Genomic DNA, 17,881 nt, shown 5'->3' on the forward strand with positions numbered 1-17,881 from the left:
CAGGCATCTCCTCACCCTCTGTGGTAAAGCAGCCAGCAGTTCTAGCCCTGAAATACCAAATACCCAGACTCCTCCTGCAGGCACAGAAAATGAAGTAGAAGGGCACATACAGACATATTTTGTAAACTTCATGGACCCTCAGAGGTGTTAATACCTGATAGGTTGATCAGATTTCTAGGCTAGTGTCTAAAGAAAGAATTGTATTAGAATATGAAAGCCTTTCCTCAAGGGCAAAAGAGCCACTTTCTCAGCTATTCCAAGAGAAAAGAGTCTTTCCAAAAATGGACGACTAAGGGTATGAATGGATAGAGTGGTGGGGAGGGAAATGGTTTTCCACTTTGTACTATTGTTTTTTTTTTTTTGGTGTCATTAATCTACAATTACATGAGGAACATTATGTTTACTAGACTCCCGCCATCCCCAAGTTCCCCTCACATATCCCATTACAGTCACTGTCCATCAACGTAGTAAGATGTTGTAGAATCACTACTTGTCTTCTCTGTGTTGTACAGCCCTCCCTGTGCACCCCCGTCACATTATACATGCTAATCGTAATGCCCCCTTTCTTCCCCCCCCCCACCTTATCCCTCCCTTCCCACCCATCCTCCCCAGTCCCTTTCCCTTTGGTAACTGTTAGTCCATTCTTGGGTTCTGTGAGTCTGCTGCTGTTTTGCTCCTTCAGTTTTTTCTTTGTTCTTATACTCCACAGATGAGTGAAATCATTTGGTACTTGTCTTTCTCTGCCTGGCTTATTTCACTGAGCATAATACCCTCTAGCTCCATCCATGTTGTTGCAAATGGTAGGATTTGTTTTCTTCTTATGACTGAATAATATGCCATTGTGTATATGTACCACATCTTCTTTATCCATTCATCTACTGATGGATACTTAGGCTGCTTCCATTTCTTGGCTATTGTGAATAGTACTGTGATAAACACAGGGGTGCATATGTCTTTTTCAAACTGGGCTGCTGCATTCTTAGGGTAAATTCCTAGGAGGGGAATTCCTGGGTCAAATGGTATTTCTATTTTGAGTTTTTTGAGGAACCTCCATACTGCTTTCCACAATGGTTGAATGTACTATTGTTTTTAAAGGAATCTGAGTTTAGGGAGCTCTTGCAGATGCCTTTATTGGCAACTTCAACCATTTCTTTGGGTTGCCATGACAACAGGGAGTTATTGGTGAGTGATAAGGAGCCAGCTGAAAGGAAAGCTTTTTGAGGAATCCTGGGATAGTTGGGGTGGGGTGTGGAGCAGGTGTTCATGTAGTGGTATAGGACAAATCCAGATGCCTCCTGGCACCCTATGTGAGTAGCTTACTCCTAATTGCCTTCATCTCAGAGATCTGAGTGAATGGTGCAGGGGCGAGGGCTGAAGGTAGCAACTGCTTGGCACAAGAATATTCTCAGGTATAATGGTGCTGTGTAAGGACGGGAAGAGTATTTGGGCTCCTCAGAAAGTGAGGGAACAGCAGGAGATGCCTGTACCTAAGTAAAATTCACCCAGGAAGTGAGTGAGATTCCTGGTGACACAGCCATATGGCTTTTGCTTACTCCCATCCTGTGGGCAGTTTATTTATTTTGCAGAGCAGTTGAAGTGTATAAAGGATTGTGTTTTCCTCGTTGTCACATTTAATCCTTCCCCCATCCTCAGGCAGACTCTCAGATGAAGGCTCAAGGTGCCCCTACCTATCCTCCTGGCCTGAATTCCTGCCTAAGATCAAGGATATTGGCATTTTGCTACATCTCTGATGTTCCCCCAAGAGTAGGAGGCTCCAGGGGACCACAGCTGACTCTGCCAGGCACAGAGGGTTGAGTCATCCTGCAGGCGTCAGGGCTGTTAGCAACAGCTCTGCTGATCTGTATGCAGCTCCAACTCCCTCTCCAGTTCAGTTTTGGAGCTGTCTTGTTTCAGAAGTGAAGAACGGAACACAGATGGCTGGTAACAGGGGACTTCTTTCCCACTGAGCCCAACCTGCTAATCCTTTTATAGGAGAAGAGAAAATAAATGGTGAATGGAGCAAAAAAGGAGAGTCAATGTCTGCACTGTTCTTTGAGTTTTGTTAGAAGGCTCTGACAACAACCTCCAGCTACCCATTATGTGTCCCAGGGCTAGTCCCTTCCTGGTCTTCTTTCGCCTCCTCCACTTCTTTTCTTTTCCTTCTTTCCATTTTTCCATCCCAGTTCCCTATTCTCTGTAGTAGTGTTGAATCTGATGGGGGTATTTTGCTGAATGCCTTCTATTTAACCAGGCAGTTCTAATCCATGCATGTAAAAGAAAATAAAATGCACTAGAAGTTCAGAGTGACTGATCTCTTAGGAGTCTCTTTACCTCTTTATCTCTTGGAAGGACTTTTAGTTTCTTCTCTTCTACTGAGGTAGTTTAATGCATTACAAGGAACATAGGCTTTGGAGCCAGAAATGAACCAAACCCATCCTAAAAAATGAACAAATACATAAAATTTTTTAAAAATCTGCACTGCCATTTACTAGGTGTGTGATCTGGGGCAATCTACCAAACCTCTCTGAGCTCCAGGAACGGCATCTGAAGATAAATATAACAGTATCAACTTTGCCAGTTGGTTTATAGATTAAATTAGAAGTACAACATAGTATCTGGAACATAATAAATGTGCCCAGTAAATGTTAACTCTCTCTCTTTTCTTCCAATTTCCTGCTGCTGTAGTACCAGGTCCCTGATTTTAAAGAATCTGAAAAAAGAGCTCCCATTGAGAAAGTTAGCTTCCATGCTTAGGTGCTGCTAATGCAGTTGAAGAAAGAAAGGCAAGTGGGAAGTGTGAGCGTTTTGCAAGACTAGAGAACCAAGACGTTGTAAAAATTAGCATGTGAATTTGCTAGTGTTGCTTTTCCCCAATTTAGGGATTCCTGATGGAGATGTTGGTTTTCTTATGTTGCTGCAGCAGCATGGTTGATACTGATTTATTATTCATAGAAGATAATATGCTGGGCTGCTGATTGACCTTAGGTAAGTTATTCTCCCTCCCTAGGTTTCATCAGAACAAAGGACTGCTCCTCTTCACTGCAGGAAAGGAGGAGGATTGGTTGAAATTTGTGTAAATTCCAGGAGAAAAGTTAAATATGATTTGATATCACCCTTGGCATTGAGCATACTGGAAATGTTTGAACAATCAGGTCAAATGCCACTGTTCAATTTATGTGATTACCAAAGACTCAGCTGACACAGGGCTGTGGTTTGACATGGTTCCTTTGTTCCATATAATAAACATGTGTAATGTCAATTATACTAATGTGCTTTGCTCTAGTTGTAACAAGACGGAGGCTGATGACGAGGCCAGGACCCTGTACCTCATTCTCTCTGACCAGGCACTCTCTGACAACACGTTTTTCCTGTCCTCTTTGTAACTGGTAATTAGGTTCTCAGCTGAGCTGTCAGGAATCTTGATAGGTTTCATAGGCAGTCACCATCTGACAATTTACAACTGTGGGCTTTTCACAGCTGGCATGTTCCTTCCCAGGGAACCAAAATTTCTCAATCCTAAACAAATCCTATCATTCAAAGAGTCTGACCTGAGAGGAAAACCAGCTTTCTCAGTGAGTTATCCAATTCCAAAACAGAGTATTGGGTCCAGTGGTGGTGATGGGGAAAACCTCTGTATTCATCAATGTCCTCAGCAATAAGGGCTGACTCTATGGTTTGGCAATAGTGTGAGAGTCATCAAAGCCAGAAGAGGTATGGGAATATGGAGATTTCACATAGCCTTTCAAAAAGAAAAAAAGAAAAGATAATAAAGTTGCTTTTTTGTTTGTTTTTAAAAAGTTCCCCCCTTGCACAGCCAATAATTTGAAAGCAGATTTCCAACAGGTCTTCGTATATGTACATCCATAGCAACATTATTCACAATAGACAAATGGTGATAACAATCCAAATGTCCACTGACAAACGGATAAACAAAAGTGGTATACATATACAATGGAATATTATTCAACCTTAAAAAAGGAATGAAATTCAGACACAAGTTATAACACAGATGAAATGTGAAGACATTATGTACGGGAAATAAACCAGTCGCAAGAAGACAAACATTGTATGATTCCTCTTATATGAGGTAACTGGAGTGTCAAATTCATAGAGACTGAAAATAGAAAAGAGATGACCAGGTACTGGCACAGGGGCAGGGAGGGAATGGGGTGGTATTGTTTAACAGGTGCAGAATTTCAGTTTGGGAAGATGAAAAAATGTCTAGAGATGGACAGTGGTGATGGTTGTACAACAAATATGAATGTACTTCATGTCACCGATCTGTGCACTTAATATGATTAAAACAGCAAATTTGTTATGTATATGTTACCACAACTCCATTTGGATTAGGGTACATAGGTAGTTGATTAAAGAAATCACCACCTGTATGAGTCAGAGGCTCCTCAGATGGGCTCTCATGCCTGCCTTGTCATAGCAGTGGCCAAACTGTACCATCAAATTGTGCTGCTGCACTGCTTGTGTGTTTTTACTGCCTCGCACCCATTGCCTCTCTTTCTGATAGTTGTATCTCCATTGCTGGGAACTAGCCTATCGGAGTCTACGTGGTTCTTGTGAAGTTGACTCTCCTCTGCACTCCTGAAATGGAAGGTATTTATCAGGCCTCAGGCAGTGTATGGCATTCCCCCAGGTCTGCTTCCGGTGGGACGGGCACATGATCCAGTTAGAGCCAGTGAGAGGCAATAAGATTTTCGCTGTCAATTTGGGGAAAGAAATTCTCTTATTTTTTCCTGAATTTGAAGATCACAATAATGATAACAATAATAATGAAATAGTTAACACTCACTGAGTGCTTACTGTACGCCATAGAAAGTTATGAACACTGAGTTGATTTTCTTCACTCCTCGCAATACTATATTGAGTAGCTATGACTATTATTCCCTTTTTACAAATGGTGGAATTGAGGCATAGAGTGTTTTGATTAACTTGTTAAAGGTGCCATAGCCAGTATGTGGTGAGGCCAGGTGTCAACAAGCTTTCACACTAAACCACTGCACTTACTGCCTTGAGAAGATATAAGACCGGAAGTGCTGATGCCTCTTGCTGTGAAGCCCCAGACCAAAGGTAACATGATGGAAGTCCTAGAGATGAAACCAGAGCATTTAAGCCCTGGAACTAGTTCTGCCCAAACCCAGCCCTAACTCTGCACTTCTTAGCTTGTGTGAGCCAAAATATTCCCATTTTTCTTAAAGACTTTGGGTCTGGTGTCTGCCACTTGAATCTGAGAGTCCTGAATGACTTAAAACTGTTTATTTGTTGGTCTTTCCCATTAGGCTGTGATCTCAAGAATAGGAAGATGGTATTTTATCCATCTCTAAATCCACAGAGTCTAGCATAATCCATATAACTGACAGTCAATAACTGTTTTCTATTCCTTATCACATAAACATAAATGTATTAACTCCTGATTACATAAACATTTATTGTGGGTCATCTGTGTGTCAGAAATTGGTTTAGGTGAGGGAGATGGAAATACGAATGAGTGAATAAGAGCTGTTTTTCTGGAGTGCATGGAAGAATAACAACTACAAAGGTTATTATGATAGAGAACCCTAGGAAAAGATACACACATATGCTAGAGTTCCCAGGAAGTTGCTGTCAACTTGACACTATGTTCCTGGCTGATGGGCATTTTCTGGTTCCTGCACATGCCAGATAGTTTCAGGATTTTCTAAGGTTCCAAGAATGTCTGAAAGGAACCTGCCTCCCAAATCAATGTACATGGCATATTTATACCTGGCCCATAGAGTCATATGAACTCTATGTTTTTGGCTGTTCTTCTCTGTGTTGCTTGAATGAGTATGCCCTACCTATATCTCAGAGTTATGGTGAAGATCAAAATGGGTCATAGAAATGAAAGGTCTATTTTATTCAGGTGACAGTTGCTTTTTTTTTACTTGATCACAGCAAGTACTAACATATTCTACTCTAGCTAGCAACTCCATAAAAGCATATCACTTGTCAGTTCTATTCTACTCATACTGAACATCTGTTGTTTTTGTCTGTCCAGAATATCTCCCTCTTCTTCTGGCAAAAAAGTGCTCTACATTCCTTAGCAGAATTTTTTCTCCATTAATCTATGTAGTTCTTGTGGAGCTGTTACTCTGAGCCTCTTGCCACAGGGTAGACACAAAATCCCAGCTAGGGCAATCAAAATATTTACCCCCTGGTGAAGCTACAAGCCTGCAGAAGGGCATATTACACAGGGCCCAAGCTGGGTCACTCAGCTGTTCCTCTGGATTTTACGTATTGTTATGTGAGAATGAGAAGGTTTCCTTTGCCTTTAGGGTCACTAAACTGGGATAATATAAATCTGGACTTCTGTGACCATTCCTCCCATTCCACTCTGCTCTGCACCCCAGACCATCATCTCTCTGCTGCATGAAATAAACTATGAAGATGGAAACTCATCTGGGCATCAATGTGAAGCTTGCTTAAATTTCTCATGGAAATAGTTCCATAAATCCCAAATTCTGATCTGCTCATGCTCACAAAATCCAAAATGCCCTCAATTTCTCCATTTACAATATTTTACATTTCTGTGTTGAGAATGTTCATGAAGAGGAAAGATAAAGGATGACTCTTATGATCACGATTTATATGAGACCATTTGATAACTAGACTAGACCTCTGTCCCCTGCTCAGGGGTTTGGGGCAGCAAGTAGAAGAGAGCAGGTTATGTAGGAAAGGTCACATAGCAGGCAAACTTAAGTGGTTGTATAAACCTGAACCTTGGAACAGGGGCTCCTGTCACTAGTGATCATAATGCAACATATCAGTAAAAGAAAATTTGATTATAAACCAATATTAGAAATCTCCTTGATTCATTGCCTATTTGTAGACAGTATTAAAGGCAGCATTCAGTGTTGGGGTATATTAAACTAGATGGCAGCATCTGAATCCCCCAACTGTACTCTCCCCAGTACAAACACAGACAACCTTATAACATAACCCAATGTATAGAGAAAAATAGCTAAGCAGTTGGGGGCTGGGTATGGTGTGTGGAGACACAGAAAAAGGGGAGACAGAAAGAGAAAACACCTAACAAAACTCTTTGAATTCCTGGGGCATTGGCTTACTGGATCGAATACATTTTTTTTCCCCTTAAGCTAATTTGCAATGTCACTTTCAGCCAGAAGACTTCTTACTGGTATAGTATTACTACCTAATAAAGAGAAGGCTAAAGAGGAAGCCCAAAGGCAATCCCAGGACAATAAAATATCAACATATTTTTTGTTTTGATTGCCAGTTGTTTGTTTCATATCCTATGTGGCACGACTCTGTTAGGAATTTGTGTCTTTTCTTTCTTAATCCTGGCAGATGTCAGCCAAAAGGAAGGCATGACAAGATCACCAATCAGTCCTGAAAATACATTCCAAAAACCTCTCAGTACACAAACATGCTGCCCAACCCTTCCCACGTTCACAGATGATCCAGACAATTATGATGCACTGATCATGGGTTATCTGTCAGAGGGTAGCATCAGAGCAGTGGAATGAATACCTACTTCCCTACCCGTACACAGTAAGAGCAAATACGTTAAGACATTTTCTATGGGCAAGGCTCTTTACATATTATTTAATTCTCACACAGCCCTCTAAGGAGGGTAATGTTAACCCAATTTTACAGGTAAGTCTGGTTATGAAATTGACACAAAGTGGCATAGTCAATGACACTAATAAGTGATGGAGGTGGGACTTCATAGCCAACGTTTTTAACTAGTGCTGTACTAATTTCACATCCATTACTTGATATCTTCAGGGCTGGATTTCTTTTAGATTCTGGTGCAGCTGATTTCACTTATTCATGCCTTGCTGCAGATGCTTATCTGATAGAAACCTGAGACTGACAGGTTTCTAGGTCAGGATTTTCTTGAACTCAGTTGTATTCCACCACTCTTAGGGTAGCTTGGGCCAGCATTTATCTATTCATTCCTGTGGTTAAAATGAAAGAACCTGCTGCCTCCACATATGGGGTATTTGTAAAGGGTTGTCATTTTATAAGTGTTTACAGAATGAACCCAATTATATGAGAATACAGAGCTCAAGAAACAACTCTATACATGATGAGCTTTGTTTTCCAGCCTATGATACCATGCTTATATTAGGCAGCCTTTTGTAGATATGTCTGAGTGACATATGACAACCAGCCTCAAACCCACCTTGGTTGGTTCTGGGACCTAAAGACAAAAAATATGAATGCACTGAATGGGCTTCCAGTAATGTATTTATTTATTTATTTGATGATTATTGGTTCCATTAAGTGCTTTGTCCCTGTTTCTAAACTGAAAATTCTAAGACACATCCCTCTCACCAAAGACCGTCTCACACACTTGGTTTTATTGGTTTTTGCCTCCTACTATGAGGAAACAGATTCCTTAAGTAATCATAATGTTATGGAAACACTTATACACTAGCATGGAGAATATAGGCAATGATTCTGTAACATCTTACTATGTTGATAGACTGTAAGCACACTAGAGGGAGTGAGGAATTAATAATATGGGTATCTGTTGAATCATTATGTTGTATATTTGAAACCAACTTAAGATTGTATATCAACGATACTTTAATAAAAATAAAACACCTCCAAGATTCCAAAAGAAACAGCCAATTCATTCTTTTTCACACATGCAAAGCCTTTCAGATTCTGTGAGAAAATAATGGCTTCTTTTAAAAATCAATTTTGAATTTTGAAAATAAAAATGGAAATGTGATGCCAGAAAAAAAATGTGTACACTACTTAATGCTGGATGGACATATCGCCATGACCAACGAAGCTCCCCACCAGATTTTAGGATTTTAGTAGGATTCTGGTAGAATGCAAAAGGAGCGTTTTCTCTTGCTGTTTCTCAATATGCACATATGTGCACATACACACATGTGCTTTAGAATTCAAGTTATCTATACATATTATTTGCATCATTCCTGTAACTATAAATTTTTTAACTAAAAGGACTCTAGAGATCATTTTAGCCTATTGTAGTTTGATAGGAAACTGAGGCTCAGATAAGTAAAAATTAAAGCCTGGCTCAGTACATCATTATTTGCTCATAGGTTGTTTTGCATTGTTACTGAAATGTTTTGTGCGTACAGAGCTTATCTCTCAAACAGGATTTAGAGTTCCTAGCATTAAAAAAAGGGGGGACTTAAAATTCAGATTGAACCTGTACTCTACTCTTAACTCTCCACTTACCAGCTGAGAGATGTTGCACAGTTAACGTTTTGGAGCTTTCCTCCTCTGTAATGGGAATTGTCATCATCTTCTTTCAGGGTTGTTGGGAAGATCAAGGGGATAATGAATGTAAAGCACTTGCTTCATACGGTTCTAGGAACACAGTAACTGTAAAAGTTAGTTTCTTTTGTCCCTTCTGTATTTTACTTAAGTCTAATACAGTAGAAATCCAACAAGTAGTTGTTAAATCAAGTTGAATATGACTTGGTCTTACACTGAGTGACAAAATATGGTTTCACTGGGTAGACACTGTATCAGTCAGTGCACCTATTTACACATTAGTTTTTCACATACAGATACATGTATGGTAACAAATACACTAATATTACACATAGTCAGGCATCTCTTACATACAATAGAAATATGTACATGGCACCAAGCTGTCCTCAGTTGGTGGTGCCAGGAGTATAATATGATGGAAAGAGTGTGTGTTTTTGATTCATTACAATGAGGTTCAAATTCTAGCTCACTATTTATTAATGTGATCTTGGGCAAGTGATGTAAGCACTTTCAACCCTGGTTTCCTTACCTATAAAATGGAGGTCATAATAATAGTATCTACCTCCCAAGTTTGTTGTGAGGATTAAATAGACAATTATGGAAGGAGCTTTTTCTTGGTTTTGTCACTGCTTAGATAACTTTTCTATCAAGGTAAAAGACAGTTGGTACCCATTCTTCTTCCCAGAGTTTTCTGACTACAATTTATAGGCTCAAGGGATATCTAACTGAGATACAAGAAGATATCTCAAGGGATATCTAACTGAGATACAAGAAGATATCTCAGAAGGTGACACTTGAGTTAAATCTTGAAGAATATTAGCCAACTAGAGAAGGCATTTCAGGCAGAAGAATGTAGTGCTACATCCTGAAGACAGCATATTGTCGGTTAGCAGAAGAATAAATAGTTCAGGATGGTGGGAACATCCTAGATAAGGCTAGAAAGGTATGTAGAGGTTTTGTCTGGATTTTACTTGGAGAGCTTTGGGAAACCAAAGAAGAGTTTTAAGCAAAGAAATGATACATTTGGCTTTTAGAGATTGCATTTTAGGAAGATTAAAACCATTCACCTCAGTATAAAGAATGGAGCAAGCTGGGAGGCAAGGAAAGTAGTTTGAAGGCAATTACAGTACCCCAGGTGAGAAACTGAGGTATGAACCACCATAGCAGAGGCTGTGGGGATGAAGAATGGGACAAATCAGAGAAATGTTTGGGAGTTAAATCCACAGAAAGTGCAATGTCTGCACCTATTCTAAGCATTGACGTACTATTTTCCTGCCATTGAGGAGTGCAATTTTCTTTTTTTGGATAAAATTGAAAAAATAACTGATATGTCTTGCAGTATCTTTACTAACGATACTTTACTGCTGAACAAATTTGACATTTAATAAACCCATGTGTATGTATGTGCGTATGCTGAGTGTGTGAGATTTTAAGAAGTTGAGGAGGCCGATCTATTAGCATCAGATCATAGGCAAAGACCTGGAAGAAGAATAAAAAAGATAGCCAGGGTCTCTTAAAATGCCCTATGTGCTGGGAAAACATAGTGGGGGTGGGTGCTACAATTTATAGTAGAAGTGGAATTAAGTGCGCGAACAAGGTAGTGGCAGATACAAAATATTATAAAATACCACCTACACAACATCAAACCTTTAGATTTAACTAAGTTTAAAAGAAATACGGGCATTGAAGGAAATGTGAAATGACATTGTGATGATGCAATTGGCTGAGTCCAGAAAGTGGAAATTCTACAGAATATATAATCTGATTTCTCCAACAAAGAAACTGCACACAAAAAAGAAAAACTGAAGGGGAAATGTTATACATGAAAAGATACTTAAGAGACATATTTATCAATCAAATACAAAGCACACAACTTATTCAGATCCTTATTCAGATAAATGGACTATAGAAAGACATTTTTGAAAGCTGTTGGGAAAAACTGAATATGAATTCGGTATTAAATGATATTAAGGATCTATTGTAACGGTGTAATAATGATATTGTGGATATGTTAAAAGTATTTGTTAGAGATACATATTGAAATACCTACAGGTGAATGTTAAGATAGCTTACTAAAAATTTATGTAAAAATACATCAGGGGGTTGAGAAAGGTTATGGGAGAATTGGTGAAGGAAAATGATTAAGTACTGATAACAGCTGAAACTGGGTGATGGACACATGGAGGTTTATTAGTCTATCTATCCTATTTTGTATGTATTTGAAATTTTCCATAAAAAATTAATAACAAATACAATGAGAAAACCTGAATTTCTTTCCATTCCAATATGTTACTAAGGGAACATGGTGTTACATTTTCAGAAGAAGGGATCAGGGTTGGACGGGCATCATTGAAGAGGTGGATGCTGGAAAAGGGACCGCAGGGACAGGAAGATAAAAAACTGTTTTTGTGTGGTGTTGAAAAAGCTGAGGAGGAACACAGTTTCAAGATGGAAAGAGTATTGATTATGTCATTATTGCAGGTGTCAAGAAGGAAAGGATTAAAATGACTCTCCTAGACATAGCCACTAGGAAGTCACTCTTGACCTTGGCATGATCAGTTTCAGTGGAGGTAGGTTGACAGACACCTTTTCAAAGAAGTTGTCTATAAAGGGGAACATTGTAATCTTTCTTTCACAAGGAGAAACCAGGGCATGTTTTTATGCTGAGGGGAAGTTGCTATTTGAGAGTGGTTGACAGTATAGGTGAAAAGAGGCACAACTGACACACAGAATAAGGACCCTTACTATAGGAGGGAATATTTAGAACAAATTATATGTATGTACCACTGAAGCAGATGGCTTGTTTTTCTGATCACCGTCTGTGTATTTTCTTAGTTTACCTAACTTCCAATAACTGTTCTGGAATACATTTTTACTCAGAAGTCTCACACAACAGATTTATTGCAGTTGTTTTATTGGTTGAAGAACCAAGATTTTTTATTACTGCACATAAGGCACACCGTTTGGTTTTTGTTCTTTGTAATCTGCTGAAGGGGTTTTCCTCTAAATAGAACTTTTCACCACACACAAAAATCAAGAAGCTCTACCGCTTCCCTGCATTAGGACCCTTAGGACTCTTTAGTTTATTGCTCGTTTCAAAAACTTCTTGTTACTCAACCTAAGAAAACCCTCAAAAACTTTTCAAGAATTTATCTCTTCTACCATCACTTATAAATAGGCCGGTTTAGATCTGTATATCCAACTCTCATTACCGTCCCCAAAATTGGTATAAACTTTTAGAACCTTAAAACTCCATTACATACTGATTACGCTGACCAGTTTATCTCCGAATTTCAAGAAGTGGTTGAACTAGGTGTGTCAGGGCAAACTTCTCGTTCGCAGGGTTAATCGCGGGGGCGCAGGGGGTGGCGCGGATGTTTCAGGAGTGGGAAAAGGGAAGGGGAAGGAGTGCAGATTTCTCTTCTTTCTCGGATTTCAAGGTGAAATGACTGCACCTAATGCCCGCGTGGCAGAAAGAGCTTCGCCAGCTGCGTGAGGCCGAGCTGGACAGAGGCTGGGACTCTCTGGGAGACTCCGCCCAGTGCAAGTACTAGCGCGCTCCCGGGAGGGCGCGCACGCGTAAGCAGTCGTGCTCGCGCAGGGTCGGGCCTATTAGGCGGGACAACTCGCCGTATCGGAGACTGGGATGACTGTCGGGAGGAGGGGAGTGGTGTCGGGGCAGGGGGGGAATCTGGGCAGCGGCTGGGCTCTGTGCTTCGGGGCTCGGAGAGAGAGAGAGGGAGGGTGGCAAAGAGAGTGAGTCGGTGCCGCCGCCTAAGGAGAGAGGAGGGTCCCGCTTGCCTGCGCCCTTCGCTGGCCGAGGGCACGAGACACCAGCGAACCTCTGAGGCCTCCCGGCCCCTGGGGACCCCGCCCCGCCGCCGGCCGACTGGCCCCGCGGCCTCTCTTCCCTTTGTGAGCGCCCCCTTCCCAGGGGTGGTGGTGGTGGCGGAGGGCTGTCCGTGGGCCCGCCCGCCGAGGGGCCGCGGCGGGGGACCGATAGAGCTTCGGCTGTGTTAGGACGCGAGGCGACCGAGGCCCGGGCCGGTTCCCCCGAGGCGGCGGCGGCTCCCGGCACTTACACGAGCCATCTTAGCTGAGCCCAAGCGCTGAGGGCGCCTCCTCGACCCCGGTCGTCCCCTCGCCGCCCCCCCTCTTTGCCCCTTGTCGCAGAGCTTGGGCTGGGCGGCTTGCTGGGGCTTGGGGGGGGCGGTGGTGTGTCGCCTGCCACCCTCCTCCTCACTCCTTGCTCTCCAGCGTAGCGGCTACCCAAGCGCTCCCCGGTAGCGCTTCTACCCGGACCTGTCGGCGAAAGGGTAAGGGCACCGCTGCTTTGGGAAAGGGAGACATGAAGGGGGCGGGGAAATTCGGCCCGTTTTGGCCTCTGCGCGGAAGGAGGGATGTGGGGGTGGGGTGGGGGAGGGAGACAAGGAGGGTCTGTGATTCTGTGGGTGGGGTGAAGAAGCTGTTGAGTTGGGTGTCCTCGCATTTTGAGGGGCAAGAGCAATTATGTTCCTCTCTCCTGAGGGTCACCGTAAGGGGTGGTGAAAGGGGATGTCTGGAGGAAGGTGTGGCCCTCCTAGGCAGACTGAGTTGATGTGCACCCCGATTTAAAGGAGCGAGGTCCTTTTTCTTCTGGTCCCTCTGCTCCTCCCTCTGCTCCTTTGTAGTGTCTGTGCGTTCTCGGGAAGGGAAACTGCTCTGGGTAGCCTGCTGGGTGCATCCCTCCCCAGCTCAAGGAAACTACATCCCTCTTCGTAAGGATGATGGAAGCATTTCTCTCCCCCTACCCTTCCTCATCCTTTAGTCTGCTGCAATGCTGCAGAAGTCCAAGGCAGTTCCTTCATACACAGACCCGTGGATGCACTGAAGGGAGGGGGAGCAGGAGAGGGAAATAATGGCGCTTTCCTTGGAAAGGTTACCCATTTTCCTTGGTTTTAAGTCGATAACAGTACCGGTTTAATATTCTTCCCCTGAGATTTGTCCCTGGGAAGAATATCTGTTCCTGTTATTATTGTTGGGAGATACGGCCTCTCGAGAGGGACCCTGCCAATATCAGAACAGTTTTGATGTCTCGCTCTCTCTTTTGATGTCTTTTAAGCACTGTGTTGACTTGTTTTTGTGAGCATATTGGGCGTTCGTTAGGATTCAAATAAAATTATTTTGTATTCCCTCATTTCCCTCTTCGTTTCCCTTCCTATGAATTTTGTAGCTCTTGAAGAAGTATTAAAGATAAATTCATACAGACAGGCGGTCTGATGGGTAGGTATTCCTTCTCCCAGAGCTGTGAATTTTTAGGGTTAATATTTTGTATAACATTGAAATTGGAATTTTTTGAAAATGATCAGGTTACAGACCTTCCTGTAGCAAATAATTTGTCTCTTAAGGAAATGAAGAAAGAAAACATTAATTTGCCCAATCATGTTGTGATAGTATCTATATTCCGTAGTCATTTTTCCAGTTCTTTTGCTTCATTTATGTTTCTTTAAAACAGATCATCTTATCTGGGTTACAGTAGTACTTGTTGGTTTTGTCCCTAGTAAAGTAGAAATAAATGATTTTAACATTTTGGAAGTATGTTTCTAACTGCTTTTTTTTGTGACCAGAGTAATCTTGAGGTCTATCAGATATGTTTTTAAGTATTTAGAAGTGATTTTAAAATGTTCCATATATGAATATGCAATAGAATAATTTTTTTCACAAAGTGATGAAGATGGCTAAAATATGTACAGATCTGAGTTGTCTTCAAACATATTTTACTAACAACTTGTATTTAGTGTTTAAGCTTTACTTAGTGAGTGAATTGTTTTTTGGTATTTCCAAATGCCATCTACATTTCATGTCCTCCTTAGAGCTTTTTTGGTGTGTCTGATGCATTTTGAAACTTATTTTTTTAAGACGGGGATTTAAAGATAGTAGTAATAGTGTTAGGCACTTGTTTACTTCTGTCATCTTATTTCTTGATTTTGTTCTGGGGAGACATGTTAATGGTATGTTAAATCGGTTTTATTTTTCCTCAGAAATGGAACTCTATTCCCTTTGGATTATTATTTGAATTCATTTAAACTTAAATAGCACTTCTCATTGGAATCTTCATATCATAGCACAAAGCTGTTTGTTGTGTGCAGTTTTCTCCTTAGTGGCAAATTATGCCATAAAGTAATTCTCTATGTTAAGTTTTTTGTTGTTGTTGAGAATTAGTTCATATACTAGCATGTATAAACTAAACATACTGCTCAGTAAAAAGTGACTGTTATTGTCTTGGAAAGATCCAAGAGAGGATTTGTCAATAAAGGCTACAAAACTTAAGGATGTACACAGGATATAGGTAAGCTTGCTGTATTTCAGCATGTTAGAACTAAGAACTCTTGAGGACAACTGAAAAGAAATCCTGCTTTCAATGGCTGGTAGGAATTCTGCTAAAAATGGTAAAAGTATATTCATGATCAATTAGATAAACTGATTATTAAGAAAAAACTTGCCTAAGGGTTATTTCAGCTGACCTCTGATGCTGCTTACAGAAAGGAATATTGAGAGCTGTTTGTCTGGGTTGGTTTGGTACTTATGTTTCTAAATAGTTCATCTACAAAATGGCAGTGTACATCACTTCCTGTTCTTTCACAGCTGCCTCTTTCTCTGGATTCTTTTTTAATGACTTAATTTTTGGCATTCTGGTATCTGATTTGTTAATTTGGTTATTTTCATGTTTTATAGATGGACAAATTTCTAAGAATTAACTGGGTTTAAAGGCATTGAATTGTCAATAAGATTAGCTTGACAGTAACTAAACTTCCTTCCAAAACAAATTTAAACTCTGAGAGGTTTTAAGAAGGTTTAAACAGCAGTGTACAGCACCAAAAGTATGAGTGAACTGAACAGAAAATAATTATTGTATTTTTATAGTGTAGATTTTGTGAGAACTGTGGATATGGTAGTTAATTGAATGTGGTTAATATAAAACAAGCTTTCTGTATTTCAAGGCATATATATATATATGATACTTGGTCCCATGTTATAATGCCATCCCACTAATTAGTTACAGAATACCAGAAAGACTGGATGCTTGTAACTAACCATAAAGAATATAACTTATTTTGAGAATTTGTTGGTATTTAGTAGATATGAATACTTAGTAAACCCAGACGTTATCTAAGGGCCAACTGTTGGCATTGAAATTGGAGTTGAGATTAATCTGTTATCCAAATTACTTGGAAATAAATTCTGTGTTTTTCATTGGACTGATTTATATATTAAAATCAGTCATTTTTTTCTTTGTATTTCTTTTGTTTATCAGTAGTTTCCAGTACAGTAATTGCATTCATACTAGTTTAACCTTTTAGAAATTGGGAGCTTTTTTTGGATATGTTTTAGTTAAGGGCTACTGCTCAGTTAAGGATCATATATGAATGAATTTTCAAAAAAGTGTTATTTTTGTAGTTATGTCTTGCATAAAATTGCAATTTTTTCCCCATTAAATAGAGTGCCAGTGACTGTTCATCTACCTTTAGGTTTCTGTACATGTTCAGGGCTGGATTTTTTTTTATATATTCTTCAAGTTTTCAAATTCTAAAAATGTAAGTGAAAAATATACCAACCTGCGTTATTTCACCCCATTATATTTTCACTGTTGAGTTAAAGTATTTTAACTTTTAGTGATAAGAATTGGTGTGTTTAATTTCATTAAAGATGTTTCATGCCTTCTATAAAGTCCACATGAATTAAAAAGGAGTAGTAACAGTTATTTTCAATTGGGATGTATCTGTCAACATTTGGTAACAGTTCTCTCTGAGTCTCTTCCATTTGTGCTAGAAGCAGACTTTTTGTTCTGAAATACAGTCTAAAGCTGCATGCATCTTACCTAGTGACAAAATCAGGTGCCTGTAAAAGTTGAAAAGATTTTTCAAAATATAAGTACCTGGCATGTAAATAAAAGTGTTTCTAAGTACTTTGCATAAAGCATGTAGCCTGTTAAAAATGTCAGTGTCAGTGATATGTTATTTTAAAATAACTATATTTAATTGGCCTCTAACTTATCTTTAAAGCTGGTAAGGGGTTTATTTTTCCTTCTGATAAAATTATTCAATTGTAATAGTGATATGTAGGTTTAGAAGTAGATGAATTACTTTATGTAGAAAGACATGCAAAGTTTAGTTTCTGAAAAAGCATTAACAAATAATGGAATGGAAAAAGATATTCTGACTTGGAGCTACCAGTAATAATAAAAATGGCACTTATTATATCTTAATTCCACCATTTATTAGCTGTATAACTTCCTTATGTTGCTTTTTGAGCCTCAATTTCCCTATCTATAAAATGAAGATAGTACCTACTTTATAAGGTTTTAGGTGTAACTGGGATAACACTTGTTAGGTCCTTAACGCATCGCCTGATATATAATAAGTACACGCTAAGTTCTTGGCACTCATACCCTAGCTACTTATTAAATGTTTAGAGGTGAATACAGGGAGTCTAATATTTAAGAATGAATTGCATTCCATAAATTTGACCTGAAGTTGTATGTATACATTTGGAGCTTGACATGTATTTTTGGAAGAAATGTTTAGAATTTCTAATCAAGGGTAGGTTACAAAATATATATTATATATATATATAAATTTTTTTTTTCCAA

At 39.8% G+C, this 17,881-nt stretch overlaps 2 long non-coding RNA genes across 3 annotated transcripts in view; one reads left to right on the top strand and one right to left on the bottom strand.

Moving 5' to 3' along the window:
* Nucleotides 1-579: 579 nt before the first annotated feature.
* Nucleotides 580-12,842, bottom strand: LOC130683462 (uncharacterized). The gene is made up of 3 exons (XR_008997220.1): nt 12,529-12,842; nt 9,214-9,345; nt 580-1,983 (listed from the first exon to the last, which is right to left on the bottom strand). It is a non-coding gene; the product is annotated as an uncharacterized LOC130683462 (long non-coding RNA).
* A 28-nt stretch (nt 12,843-12,870) lies between these two features.
* Nucleotides 12,871-17,881, top strand: part of LOC130683461 (uncharacterized) — a 67,206-nt gene continuing 62,195 nt past the window's right edge. For both annotated transcript variants that reach the window (XR_008997218.1, XR_008997219.1), the window contains exon 1: nt 12,871-13,568. This is a non-coding gene — a long non-coding RNA (uncharacterized LOC130683461). The remainder of the gene's footprint in view (nt 13,569-17,881) is intronic.

This window comes from Manis pentadactyla, chromosome 4 (assembly GCF_030020395.1).
Source record: "Manis pentadactyla isolate mManPen7 chromosome 4, mManPen7.hap1, whole genome shotgun sequence".
NCBI lineage: Eukaryota > Metazoa > Chordata > Mammalia > Pholidota > Manidae > Manis > Manis pentadactyla.